General features: G+C 50.1%; 1 long non-coding RNA gene across 1 annotated transcript; it reads right to left on the bottom strand.

Moving 5' to 3' along the window:
* Nucleotides 1-242: 242 nt before the first annotated feature.
* On the bottom strand, nt 243-7,765 carry LOC125917751 (uncharacterized). The gene is made up of 2 exons (XR_007456282.1): nt 6,009-7,765; nt 243-2,952 (listed from the first exon to the last, which is right to left on the bottom strand). It is a non-coding gene; the product is annotated as an uncharacterized LOC125917751 (long non-coding RNA).
* Between the last annotated feature and the right edge of the window lie 4,240 nt (nt 7,766-12,005).

The raw sequence follows: 12,005 nt of genomic DNA, 5'->3' as shown, positions 1-12,005 counted from the left end.
TTCATCCAGGCCTTGAAGCAAGCAGAAATAGAGGTAACCCCACCCCCACTGCTGGTTCCGTGGAAAATAGAATTTCCTCCTCACCAGAGATCCCTGCATTGTTCCGCAGATGAGAGAACGCGATTGGGTTTGGTAGGTGATCGTCCAGGCTGGCACACAGGCCAGCGTGAGAGTGAGGACAAGGCCTTTGTGCTAGACTCTGACCATGAGGGAACCAGAACCACTTTCAGAGTCCCACGACATTCAGCAGAGAGAGCCGGGCGACAGGCAATTATTTATTAAGATAAAAATCACCCTAGTTCTGTCCAGCCCTGATGAATTAACTGGTACTGTGCCAGCCCTCCTGCCGTGAACAACTACGCAGTCGGGCAAAAGTTGTGTGTTAACATTTTGCAGGCATTTTCAAACAATGCGTGGTACAGCAACCAAGAGAAGACAGAAGCAAAAGTGATGCAATCATTTGCAAGATTAGGTCGAAGAAAGACTTTGGCTGCCGTCCTGCCTACCCTCTCTCTCTTGCTCCCTCTGGTGGAGCCGACTTCTGTTCTGTGAGCCGCCCTACAGAGAGGCCCCTACGGGAAGGAGCAGAGGGAGACCTCCAGATGACAGCCAACCCAGAATGGAATTCTCCAGTCCAACAGCTCAGGACAAATTTGGTCCTGCATTTGGTCCTGCCAACAAAGTCCTAAGTAAGCTGGACGCCAACTCCCCCACGGCTGAGCCTTCAGATGAGACCACATCACAGCTTCCCCCGTGAGTATAGCCTGTGAGGAGCCTATGGCTAGAGGCACCACTGTGCTGTGAGCAGATTTTATATCCACACAGATGCTGAGACAATAAATGTATACTGTTCTAAGCCACTAGGTCAGGATAATCTGTTATGCAGCAATATAAAGCTAATATAGAAAACAAATAATAAAGATATATATATTATATTATATTATATTATATTATATTATATTATATTATATTATATTTAGTATATAGATAATTATTAAAACCAAAGTTTGCTTCTTTGGCTGTATTAATAAAAATGATAACCCCTAGCAAGACTCATCAGGGAAAAAGAGAAAACATAAACTGAAAATATTATGAATGGCAAAAGAAATATCATCACCAATCACACAGGTATTAAAAGGATGGTAAAGGAATATCACAACCAACTTACTATCATAAGTTCCACAAGTTACATAAAATGATCAGGTAGCCTGAACCACACAGCTTCCAAAACTAAGAAGAAATGGAAAACCCAGATAGTACTATATCTATTAGAGACATTGAGTTCTTAATTTTAAAAACCTTCTCACAAAGACAACCTCGGGTCCAGATCATGTCCAGCAAACCTTTCAGAAAGAAATAACCACCACCCTATGCAAACTTTTTAAAAAATACAGGAAAAATGGAAACATTCCCCAACTTATTTTATGAAGCTAACATTACCATGAGAGCAAAATCTCACACGGCTGTCAAAGAAAATCACAGACTCCTATCCTTCATGAATGCAGGTGCAAACCTCCTCAACAATATCTTATATATAAAGTGTAGCAGGTGCATGATAAGGACAACCCATCAGGTGGGGTTTCTCCCAGCTACGCATTCAAAAATCAAACAATGTACTTCCCTACATTAAAAGAATAAAGGGGAAAATCATACGATCCTATCAAAGACTCCAAAAACATCAGCAAAGTTCAACACCCTTTCAGAAAGACACCCATGCTTATCCAGACACTGGATTCATGAGAAAGGTACCACAGAAGAGCAGGGGGAAAGGTGGTCTTCTTGTGAACAGGGCTGGTAGATTTGGAAGTTCCTACAGGGAAAAAAAAAACAAAAAACAAGATTTAATCTCTATTTCACACTTCATGGAAAAACTAATTCTTTTTTTAAATTTTTTAATGATATATCATATCATTTTTGAGACAGAGACAGAGATAGAGCATGAGTGTGGGAGGGGCAGAGAGAGGGAGACACAGAATCCGAAGCGGGCTCCAGGTTCCGGGCACAGATCCTGACACGGGGCTCAAACCCACGAACCGTGAGATCATGACCTGAGCTGCACTCGGACACTTAATCAACCGACTGAGCTACCCAGGCGCCCCAAAACACTAATTCTACATAAATTATAGATCTAAATGTGAAAAGTAAGACAGTACAGCTTCGGGAAGACAACGCAGAAACACAGAGGAATATTTCATCACCTTGAAGTAGGCAAAAACAAGTTCTTAAACAGAACACAAAAAAATCACTAATCATAGAGAAACAGATGGATATGTTAGGCTTTATTAAAATTAGGAGATGCTATTCACCAGAAGACATCATGAAGAGAGAGAAAAAGCAAACCGTGTGGTGACAGGAGCTATTCTCAATAAATATATTAAACGTGGGCTGATGTCAGAATGTGCAAATATCTTCTAAAAGTGGGTAAGGAAAAGACAGGAATTCTAGTGAAAGTTTGCTCAGTGATTTCCACGGGTGCTTCACGAAAACACAACAGAGGATATCCAAAGGGCCAGACGGGCACGTGAAAAGGTTCTCAGCACCGAGACCCAGCCGAGAAATGCCAATCACAAACACAAGGAGATGACGACACCACGATTTCAAAGAAAAGAGACAGGAAATTCCAAGTGTTGGTAAGCGTGTGGAACAACAAAAACTGCCACTCGGAAAACTGGAGATCTCGCTCTCGCTCTCCCTCTCCCTCTCCCTCTCCTCTCTCTCTCTCTTCCTCAGGAGAACTTCACAAAGTCTTCCTTTATAAGGGAGAAGTACTCATTGGCGTCAGTCGGGTAATGCTTGCCTGTGGGGAAACGACACAGGATGCGATTAGGAAGGGCACAGAGTACTTGGGGGATCCTGCTCGTCTGTGTCTCGGTCGATGTACTTATGAGTGTTTGCGGACTGGGAAAACTCCTCGAGCAGTAGGCTGGAGAGCTGCGTCCTCTTCTGCATTGACTGTAATAAAAGGTAATTTTATTTTAAGTTTATCTATTTATTTTGAGAGAGAGAGAGAGCGAGCTCGTGAGCAGGGCAGGGGCAGAGAGAGAGGGAGAGAGGGAATCCCAAGCAGGCTCTGCGCTCTCAGCGCAGAGCCCGACGCCGGGCTCGAACCTCGGAACCGCGAGATCATGACCTGAGCAGAAGTCGGACGCTTCACCGATGGAACCACCCGGGGGGCCCATCAACATAGCTCTTACTATGTTCATCTGCATTTCGTGTGTCAGACAACCAAAAAGTCTGAAATCGTATCCACAGCGTAGAAACGCAGAAGTCAGCAACCCGCTGGGAAGACAGGAGGCAGGCACGTGACCAGGATGGCTTTACCGCTTAAGGCTCAGCCCAGCATCAACAGGCTGCACTGGGTATTTGAACCAGGAAGACGCCCCGTGGGGTCTGCGATGAGCCCATGCCGAGTGCCGTGAGGTCCCTGGCACCCTGCCCTGCTACAGGGCAGCACCGCTTCTCAGAGGTGTGGCATTTGTAGGGAGCAGGGATAAACAAAGGAGCAGCAGAGAAAGGGCTGGAAGACAGACGGGGTTCGAACGTGCCCGTGAACGTCTCACTAGGCTTCTGCCCGATTTCTTTAAACGGAGATTCTATTCCTATTAAGTCCGGCCGTGGACTACGATAAATGAGCAGATTAAGTATTTTCTCTGCTGTTAAACTGCATCTTACTGATGCACTCAGGGCCCCTGGCAATTTAAGTCTCGAAACACCTCTCATTAATGTTATCGCTTTTGTTTTATGCGCCACGCGGCTTTTAATTGCAATTAGCTTTCTACCCTGGGTATCAAGAGCTATTGTTTTGCTAGGAGCATTGTGAAAATCACACAAGAGGAGGGAAACGGTTTGAGAGTCAAACAGAAACACAACAAAACAAAGCAAATTGGACGGGCACGTGCTAGTTATTCGGAAGTAGGATCAGTCATTTCTGAGGCAGTTTTAAGACTGAATTTATCAATGGCTTGTGGGAATCATGTTCATTTTAAAAGACAGCAGGTGTTAAAACAATGAGGAGTGACCTCCTTTGCACCTGGGTTACAAAAGCTGCCTCAATGTTTGTGGGAAAAAAAAAAAAAACCAGGATAATAACAATAATAATAATAAAAAACATCCTGTCTTTGGCTAGTTCCTTTTCATTTTTTTCTCACGCTGGACAGTTTTATTTATAGATAACACAGCAGCTTATAAGAAGCACACACACACACACACACACACACACACACTCATTTCCCAGGGGAAGTGATGCTTATTTGACGTAAAATAACTTTGCTGTTTGTATCATTAGTCTGAATTCCATCCAGACCATAACGCTCGGATTACTAACATCCATTTTAAATCTGTTTCCTAGCATATGCTCAACAAAATCCATCAAATAAGACTAATTTCCAGTCCGATATCCTTTGATATGTTATTGTGATAGACTGGAGAGAAGCCAAGTTTCACAACTAAATGCTCTGCTGTTCGGGCACGTAGATTTCAGCTGCAGGGTCGAGTGTGTACCCATCACTGGTATTAAGCCAATATCTCTGCGACGCGCACCCCACGGAAAAACCTGCATGCACCAGATCCTCGACATCTGGGATTCCTCCCACGATCACCGCAAACCCCCAAATCAGGAATGCTGCTAATTGAGATGTGGATTTTGAGCGGACACCTTGGCAACCCCAGCAGCTTAAGGGATTAGCTGCCACGTAACAGCAGGTGGGTCCTAACGTGTGCCAAGTGCCCTGCATCCATTATTCATTGAATTCTTACAATAATCCTTTGAGGTAAGGAGAATTGCCCCTGTTATAAGTTGTAACATGTCGCTGACATCGGACGTTGGTCAGGAGGAGTCAAGAGTGTAAATGGCGGGTCTTGGGACACCAGGGGTCTGCCAACATTTACTTTCAGAACCATGATCGGAAGAAATGAATACTCTCTTCACTTCCAGTTCTGTATGCAAACGTAAAAGGGTCCCTGTGCCACCCGTTAGCTTTTGTGCAGACATAACATCAGATGTAAAAGGGGGCATGTCACGGCAGAGGGCTTGGCATCTGACAGGTTAAAATACGCCTCTTAGGAGGAATGACATTTTATGCTTAGAAGCCTAGAAAACGTGTCTTACATTTGAGAGAAGTCCTTCCAATGCACTTTGAACACTACACCTTTCCTTCCTTATCTGTCCTGCCTTCGCCGCCTGCGGACCCGCGGGTCTCCCCAGACACCTACGGGAGCTGACCCAGAGGCCGGCGCTTCCTGTCCCCCAGCCTTGAAGTCGCACCCCGCGTAAACGCATCGTTGGGGGACTCCTCTACCTGAGCCCGTGAGGAAACGACAGCTATCAGCACGAGGCAGCATAAAACCACTCAAGGAGCCACACCACGCTCTGAGGACGTGGGGGGTGTGATGAGCAGCATCCCCAGGCGGGGCGGCCGGGGGACTTTCAGGAAATCTGGAACTGGACCCAGGAGGGTCCCGGGATCCGGGACAACAAGCCTGCACGTCCCGGTGGCCCCTCTGGGGCTGCTGTCCTGCCTCGTCTTCCTCACTAAGCCGTGCCAGCGGTCACCCTTGGCTGCTGCAGCTCATGGTGTCTCGGTGCCCTCTGCTCCCGTCTTGCAGGTGCCCCCCCACGTGAAGCAGCCCAAAGCCGCCTCCCATTCTGCCAGCAGCCCGGCCTCCCTGCCCATCACCGGCACTGGGCCTTCAGGGTCATCTCTGATTTTCCCTCCACACCACACCACGCCTCCTGTGAATGATACTTTCTCAGTACTTGGTCTCAGTACATGGTCTCCTCTGCTCTCGGCCACCTGCTCAAAACGACCAGGTCCTAATTCGTGTACATGTGACATAAAACTTGCCGTTTTAAGCGTGCAGTTGGATGCCATGGACCATGTCCACAATGCCGCGGGGCCATCGGCACTATTTCCAAGATTTCCCATCACCCCCAACGGAAGCTCCACACCCATTAGGCACTGACACCCCCACGCCCTCCCTCCCCCGGCCCCTGCTCACCTCAAACCTACCTCTGTCTCTGTAAATTTGCCACAATAGGGATGTCATGCGAAGGGACGCCACGCAGGATCTGTCCTTTGGTACCCGGCCTGTCTCCCTTCGCCTGAGGTCTTCAGGGTTCCTCCACGTGGCTGCAGGTGTTGGCCACTCATGCCTTCGTGTGGCTGAGTGTTACTCCAGAGGACGGACACGCCGCCCAGTCTATTTCTTGGTCTTTCTAATTTGGTTTCTCTGGTGGGTGTTTCTGATTTTCATTTCGTTGCCTTAGCTGTAGAATCCTTCTCTTCTCATTGTGCCATTGCATCATTTCTTTCAGCCCTTATTCTCTTCAGCTAATGGTCATATTAATTTGTTCTAGAACCTGGGACACATGTGATGAATTTTCTTCTCTTTGCTTACATTTTCTTCCGGGCTAGGTTCTTCATCTGTCTCGCCCACACTGTAATTCTTTTTTTATTGCTTCCCCTGTTACGAAAGCCTTCAGCTTGGGTAGTGGACTTACTGCTTCCGTCTTGTTCATGTTAAAATGGATTGCTCTTTGTAAAACCTTCTATTTGTTCAAATATGTGAACAGATTTTCCTCGGCTGCTTTCTCACTGTACCTGAACGAGTTTGAGAGCTGGAAGATTGCATTTTTACCCATGTTTCCATGACCTGTATGTATATACAGTGAGGACTAGGGCTGGCCCCCTGGCTGTGTGCAAGAGTGCGATTCTGCTAAACTCCTGCCCCCACCCTTGTTAGAAGCCTACCCAGTCCCTGTGACAAAAAAGTCCTTGGACTTTGAATCTCTGCCTCAACTCGGTGCAAAGGCCTAGAAAGTGGCAAGCCCTAGTGCTTTTTCCCAGCTCTGGTCGGGTCCTGGGGCAGCAGGGGCCGCTTTCTATTCACAATAGTTTTGTCTCCCCTGCGTTTCCCTGGTGGTTTGCTTCTGTGCTCACCCTCCCGCTCGGTGGAGTCACCAAAAATTCGTGGTATTTTGTCTACTTGGTTTCCTTCCCTGGTAGGGATTTGTGCGGAATGGGAATGAGATTCAGATGCCCGTGATCGGCAGCGGGCTTCTAGTTCACTGAGTACCGTTTTTGACATTTGTAGCACAAAGCTGTGCTTAAGTTTTTAGTTCTTTCTTTCTTTTGCTGATTTATGCGACTCTTTTGTTCCCTTCATTAGCGATGGTGGGAGCCAGATTCTGTGATCCAGACTCAGGCTGTTATTTTTTAGGTGGGTATCTTCTCCAGGCTCTCGGCGCCGCGTTGGTCCTGAATATATTCCTGCAGGGACTGCGGGTTCTAGAATTTGCAAATAAATCTCAATAGTTCCGAAAGAAGAAGGAAGAAGGGCAATGAACGCAGACCCTCATGGCGACTTGCTCTTAACTAACATCCACACAGCATTTTCCATTTACAACACACTAGCTCCTCGCCTCGTTTTCATCCCGTCCCAGAAGCACGGGACTGCTTGTCCTGTATCCCCAGAACCTAAGTCTGCGCTTGGCCCAGAGAAGCCCAGTAAAGGTTGGAACAAATGAACGGCTGTTATCCCATTTTACAGATGGGAGACTGAGGCTACAATCAAGGACCTGGTCCAAGGCCACATATCTGAAGGTGGATGAAAACGGGGCAAACAGGAAAGCGGGAAGACGACGCGGAGGACGACGAGCCGGTGGGAGGCACCCGGGGTGGCCCCCGGAGGCAGGTCCCCAGCGGTGCCCTCCGGGAGCCCCGCCTCCCTAGCGGGCGGCACCTCCCCTCCGCGGGACCAGCGTCCCTCGGCGCCCCTGCGCGGTTGCCACGGAAACCAGGCAGCAGCGCAGGCGCCTGGAGCTCAGGGGGCGGGGCGCGCGCCGGGCCGGAGTGAGCAGGCACTGCGCATGCGCAGCGTCTCGGTTGCTAGGTTCCGCCTCGCGTCGCGTCGAGTGGCTACGCTAAGGTCCCGGAGCCTCGGGGTGGCGACCGGAACGTTCGAATCACCCTCGGTGCCTGCGCGTATCTGCAGGTTGTCGCCTTTTCCTGCCCAAAGTGAGAGGATCTCTCCGATCGCTGTCCCCCCTGCTCCGGAAGGACCTCTCCGTGGACGCCCCTGGCGGTGTCCCGACCCCTGCTAGCCGGCCGCCCCTCGGAGGGACAAGGAAGAGCTTCCAGGCGGGCGAGGGAAAGAGGGAAAGTAGCCAGCCATGTCGAACGCGTAAGTTATGGGCTGCCGGCTTAGAGGCATGGGGTGGGCTTCTTCAGACGGAAGGATAGCTTGTTCTGCTTCTTTTCTTTTTTTCTTTTCTTCTCTCTCCCACCCTCCTTCTTATATTGCACCAAACATGGGCCCAGTATAGAGTGTCCGCTTCTTGGGGACACGGAAGACCATCCACTTAGGTGTCCCTCCTCCCTGGCCCACCACCCTCTCCGCCCATGAAGATGCGCTCCCGCAAGCCCGTTGCTCGTGTCTGCTAAGCCCTCGCCGCTGTATTTTCGAGGAAGCAGTACCTTCAGTAGGTTCGGTACTTGGCCTGCTTTTCCCTTGACCTTGCTCAGTAGTAAATGGATTGCTTTGTGAAAACACGCGGGGCCCATATTAAGTCAAGAAAGGAGTTACGGAAGCTTTGTGGTACCACATTGTTCACCACACCCCTACCATGTAGGACTTGTTACTGTTGTTGGTTTTTTGTTTTTTTCCCGTTTTACAGCTGAGGAAACAGGCATAAATAGGCAAGTAGTTCATACACAGCGCGTCCACGACACCAGGCCGGGGTCCGTCGCTCAAGCGTGCATGCTTGCTATTTTTTTTTTTTTTTAATGTTTATTTTTGAGACAGAGAGAGACAGAGCATGAATGGGGGAGGGTCAGAGAGAGAGGGAGACACAGAATCCAAAGCAGCTCCAGGCTCTGAGCTGTCAGCACAGAGCCCGATGCAGGGCTCGAACTCACGGACCGTGAGATCATGACCTGAGCCGAAGTCGGACGCCCAACCGACTGAGCCACCCAGGCGCCCCAATGCTTGCTATTTCTAACCCTGTTTTTAGGTGAGAAAATCAGAGCAGAGAGGCCAAGGGCCTGCTGAGATGTTGCGGGTGGGGAAGGTCAGGGGCTCTGTCGTGCAGGTGTTGAGTTTGAAGAGCCAGTTGGACACACACAGAGGTCAAGTAGGCCATTGGAGGGTCAAGCCTCGAGTTCAGGAGAGAGGTCTGCGTGTGAAATAGAAGCTCGACAGGTGTTGGTATGTACATGGGCTTTATTAACACGGAATGAGGGTAGACAAAGAGAGAGAGGGGTCTGAGGACGAAGTCTTGAACTTTGAATCATCGGTGGCAAGAGACTGGGGACCAGATACCAGCAAAGGGATCGAAGGTGTGATCAGTGAGGAAGAAGCAAACTCGCGGGGCCCCGGAAGCCAGGTGAACGAGAAGTAATGTTTCTCCTAGAGCCGGGAGTGACAGACTCAGACACTGCTGAGGACAGTCAGAGGAGAACCGAAAAGGACCATCCATTTAGCAGCGGGGGGTCAGGTGGTACCCTTGACCCTCAGTGGGGATGCGGCAGGGAGGTGGCCGGGAGTGGGAGGGGGAGACATTGTAGACAGTGAGCACCGCCAACTTTTTGAAGGAGTTTTGCTTTAAGGGGCGGCGGGGTGGTTGAGCGTCTGACTTCGGCTCAGGGCATGATCTCGCGGTTCGTGTGTTCGAGCCCTGCGTCGGGCTCTGTACTGATAGCTGGGAGCCTGGAGCCTGCATCAGGTTCTGTGTCTCCCTCTCTCTCTCTGCCCTTCCCCTGCTCATTCCCTGTCTCTCTCTCTCTCTCTCTCTCTCTCTCTCTCTCTCTCTCTCTCAAAAACAAACATTTAAAAAAATGTTTTGCTATACGCTGGTGAAAGGCTGTGGGGCCTGGAGAAGGGAGAAGTGGGGTGATGTTAGTGGGGGGGGCATGAGCCCCAGCGGGTGGCCTAAGGTCCTGGCCTCCAGGGACGCGTTGTTACTTATCCCAGGGAAGTGAGGAGGGTAGAGTCTGTCCGCAAATGCTGTTCTCGGGGCAGGCGTCTTGTGGGGGCCTGGAAAAATGGTGTAGGTGGCAGACAGACGATGGAGACACTGAGGGGCCGTGGTAATACCACCTGATGAAATGAGGTTCAAAGCTAGGGAGTGGGTTGGTGGGAGGAATGGGGCGAATGGCCCAGACGTGGCAGTGAGGAGCAGGGACCTTGACCCTGTGTCCCCACTGTGGTTAGAGGAGCCTCTCTTTGTGAAGGCTGCAGGGGAGGACAGCTGAGCCCCCCTTAAGCAAGAAAGCCGAGGGAATGTCCTGGAAAGAGGACAAACAGCTAGAAGAACTTGAAGACTCACCCTGAATAAAATATTTGGGGGAGAACGGCCAATTTTACAAGCTTTTGATTTTCCATGGAAGTACGCGGTAGGTCTGAATAGTCAAGTCTTCCCCTCCCCCACCCACCCAGTCACAGAAAAACTGCCAAAATCTAGAAATAACAATCTGCTCGTTATCAACTGGCGTATTGTGTTCTCCACCCACAATGCTCCTGACCTCAAGATCTGTAATATTTCTTGGTCATACGCTCAACCCTGAAACCAGTCATGTACTTAAAATTCTACGCAGTCTCACGGATAAAATGCCACCTTCTCTTTACAAGGCGCGTGTTAAGCTTTCAAGAACGCTTTCACATCTGTTATCCTGTCCCACAGCAATCCCTGGGGGCATCCAGAGAGGAAGCATTGTTACCCAGATTTGCCACTTGGGAGGTTCAGTGACCAGCCCCAGACCAGCTACCCCAGGAGAAAGATTCTGATTCTAAACATGGGGCGCTTTTACCTTTAAAACCCCCCTTGCCATGACCAAGGAAACTAAAAACACAGGTCCACACAAACACGGGTGCAGGAATGCCCTTAGCGGCATCATCCGCAATAATGAAAAGACAGAAACAGCCCCTGTGTCCCTCCCCTGCAGAATGGGCCAGCAGAGTGGGGTGTGTGTATGCCTGGAACGTATTTGGCAAACAGGAAGGAGGTCTTGATACCACGTGAAAGCACCTGTGAACTTGGCAAACGTTGTGCTGAGTGAAAGGACCCAGTCGGCAAGGGCCCCCTCCTGTGTGGGTCCTTACCTGAAGTGCCCACCGCCATAGGCAAATAGAGACCGAAACTAGATTAATGGTTGCCCGGGGCTAGGAGGAGGCGGGCTGGGGGTGACAGCGAGTGGGTACGGGGTTCCTCTCGGAGATGAAAATGTTCTCAGGGCACCTGGGTCGCTCCGTCGCTTAAGTGTCCGACTCTTGGTTTCCGCTCAGGTCATGATCTCACGGCTTCGTGGGTTCGAGCCCCATGTTGGGCTCTGTGCTGACAGTGCAGAGCCTGCTCGGGATTCTCCCTCCCCCCTTTCTCTCTCTGCCCCTCCCCTGGTCGCGCTGTCTCTGTCTCTCTCAAAATAAATAAATAGACTTAAAAAAAATGCTCTCAAATTAGAGGTGTTGGTTGTGAATACACAAAAACCACTGATGTGTGCACTTTTAAGGGATAAATTCACAGCACATGAATTGTAGTTCGCTGATGTTGTTATTTAAAAACTCATCTTGGGGCGCCTGGGTGGCTCAGTCGGTTGAGCATCCAACTTTGGCTCAGGTCATGATCTCACGGTCCGTGAGTTCGAGCCCCGCATCGGGCTCTGTGCTGACAGCTCGGAGCCTGGAGCCTGCTTCGGATTCTGTGTCTCCCTCTCTCTCTGCCCCACCCCCGCTCATGCTCTGTCTCTCACTCTCAAAAATACACATTAAAAAAAGAATTAAAAAACAAAATCATCTTGCCACATCCCTTGTCTCACACGATGTTGCCCGGGCACTGGTTCAGCAGAAGGATGCGGGGACTGTGGGGCAGCGAGGCGGGGTAGGTCTCCAGGGGACGTGGGGGGTCTCCAGGCTGGCCTGGCCAAGGCACCGTGGCCGGGCTGCTGGCAGTCCAGAGAGTGGCCGGGCTGTGACCAGTGGGCACACGTCGAGGAACATCAGGACAGCAGGGA

Source organism: Panthera uncia, unplaced genomic scaffold (genome assembly GCF_023721935.1).
Source record: "Panthera uncia isolate 11264 unplaced genomic scaffold, Puncia_PCG_1.0 HiC_scaffold_2356, whole genome shotgun sequence".
Taxonomy (NCBI): Eukaryota; Metazoa; Chordata; class Mammalia; order Carnivora; family Felidae; genus Panthera; species Panthera uncia.
The sequence above is the reverse complement of the archived record's forward strand: the minus strand, read 5'-3'. Positions and strand labels throughout refer to the sequence as shown.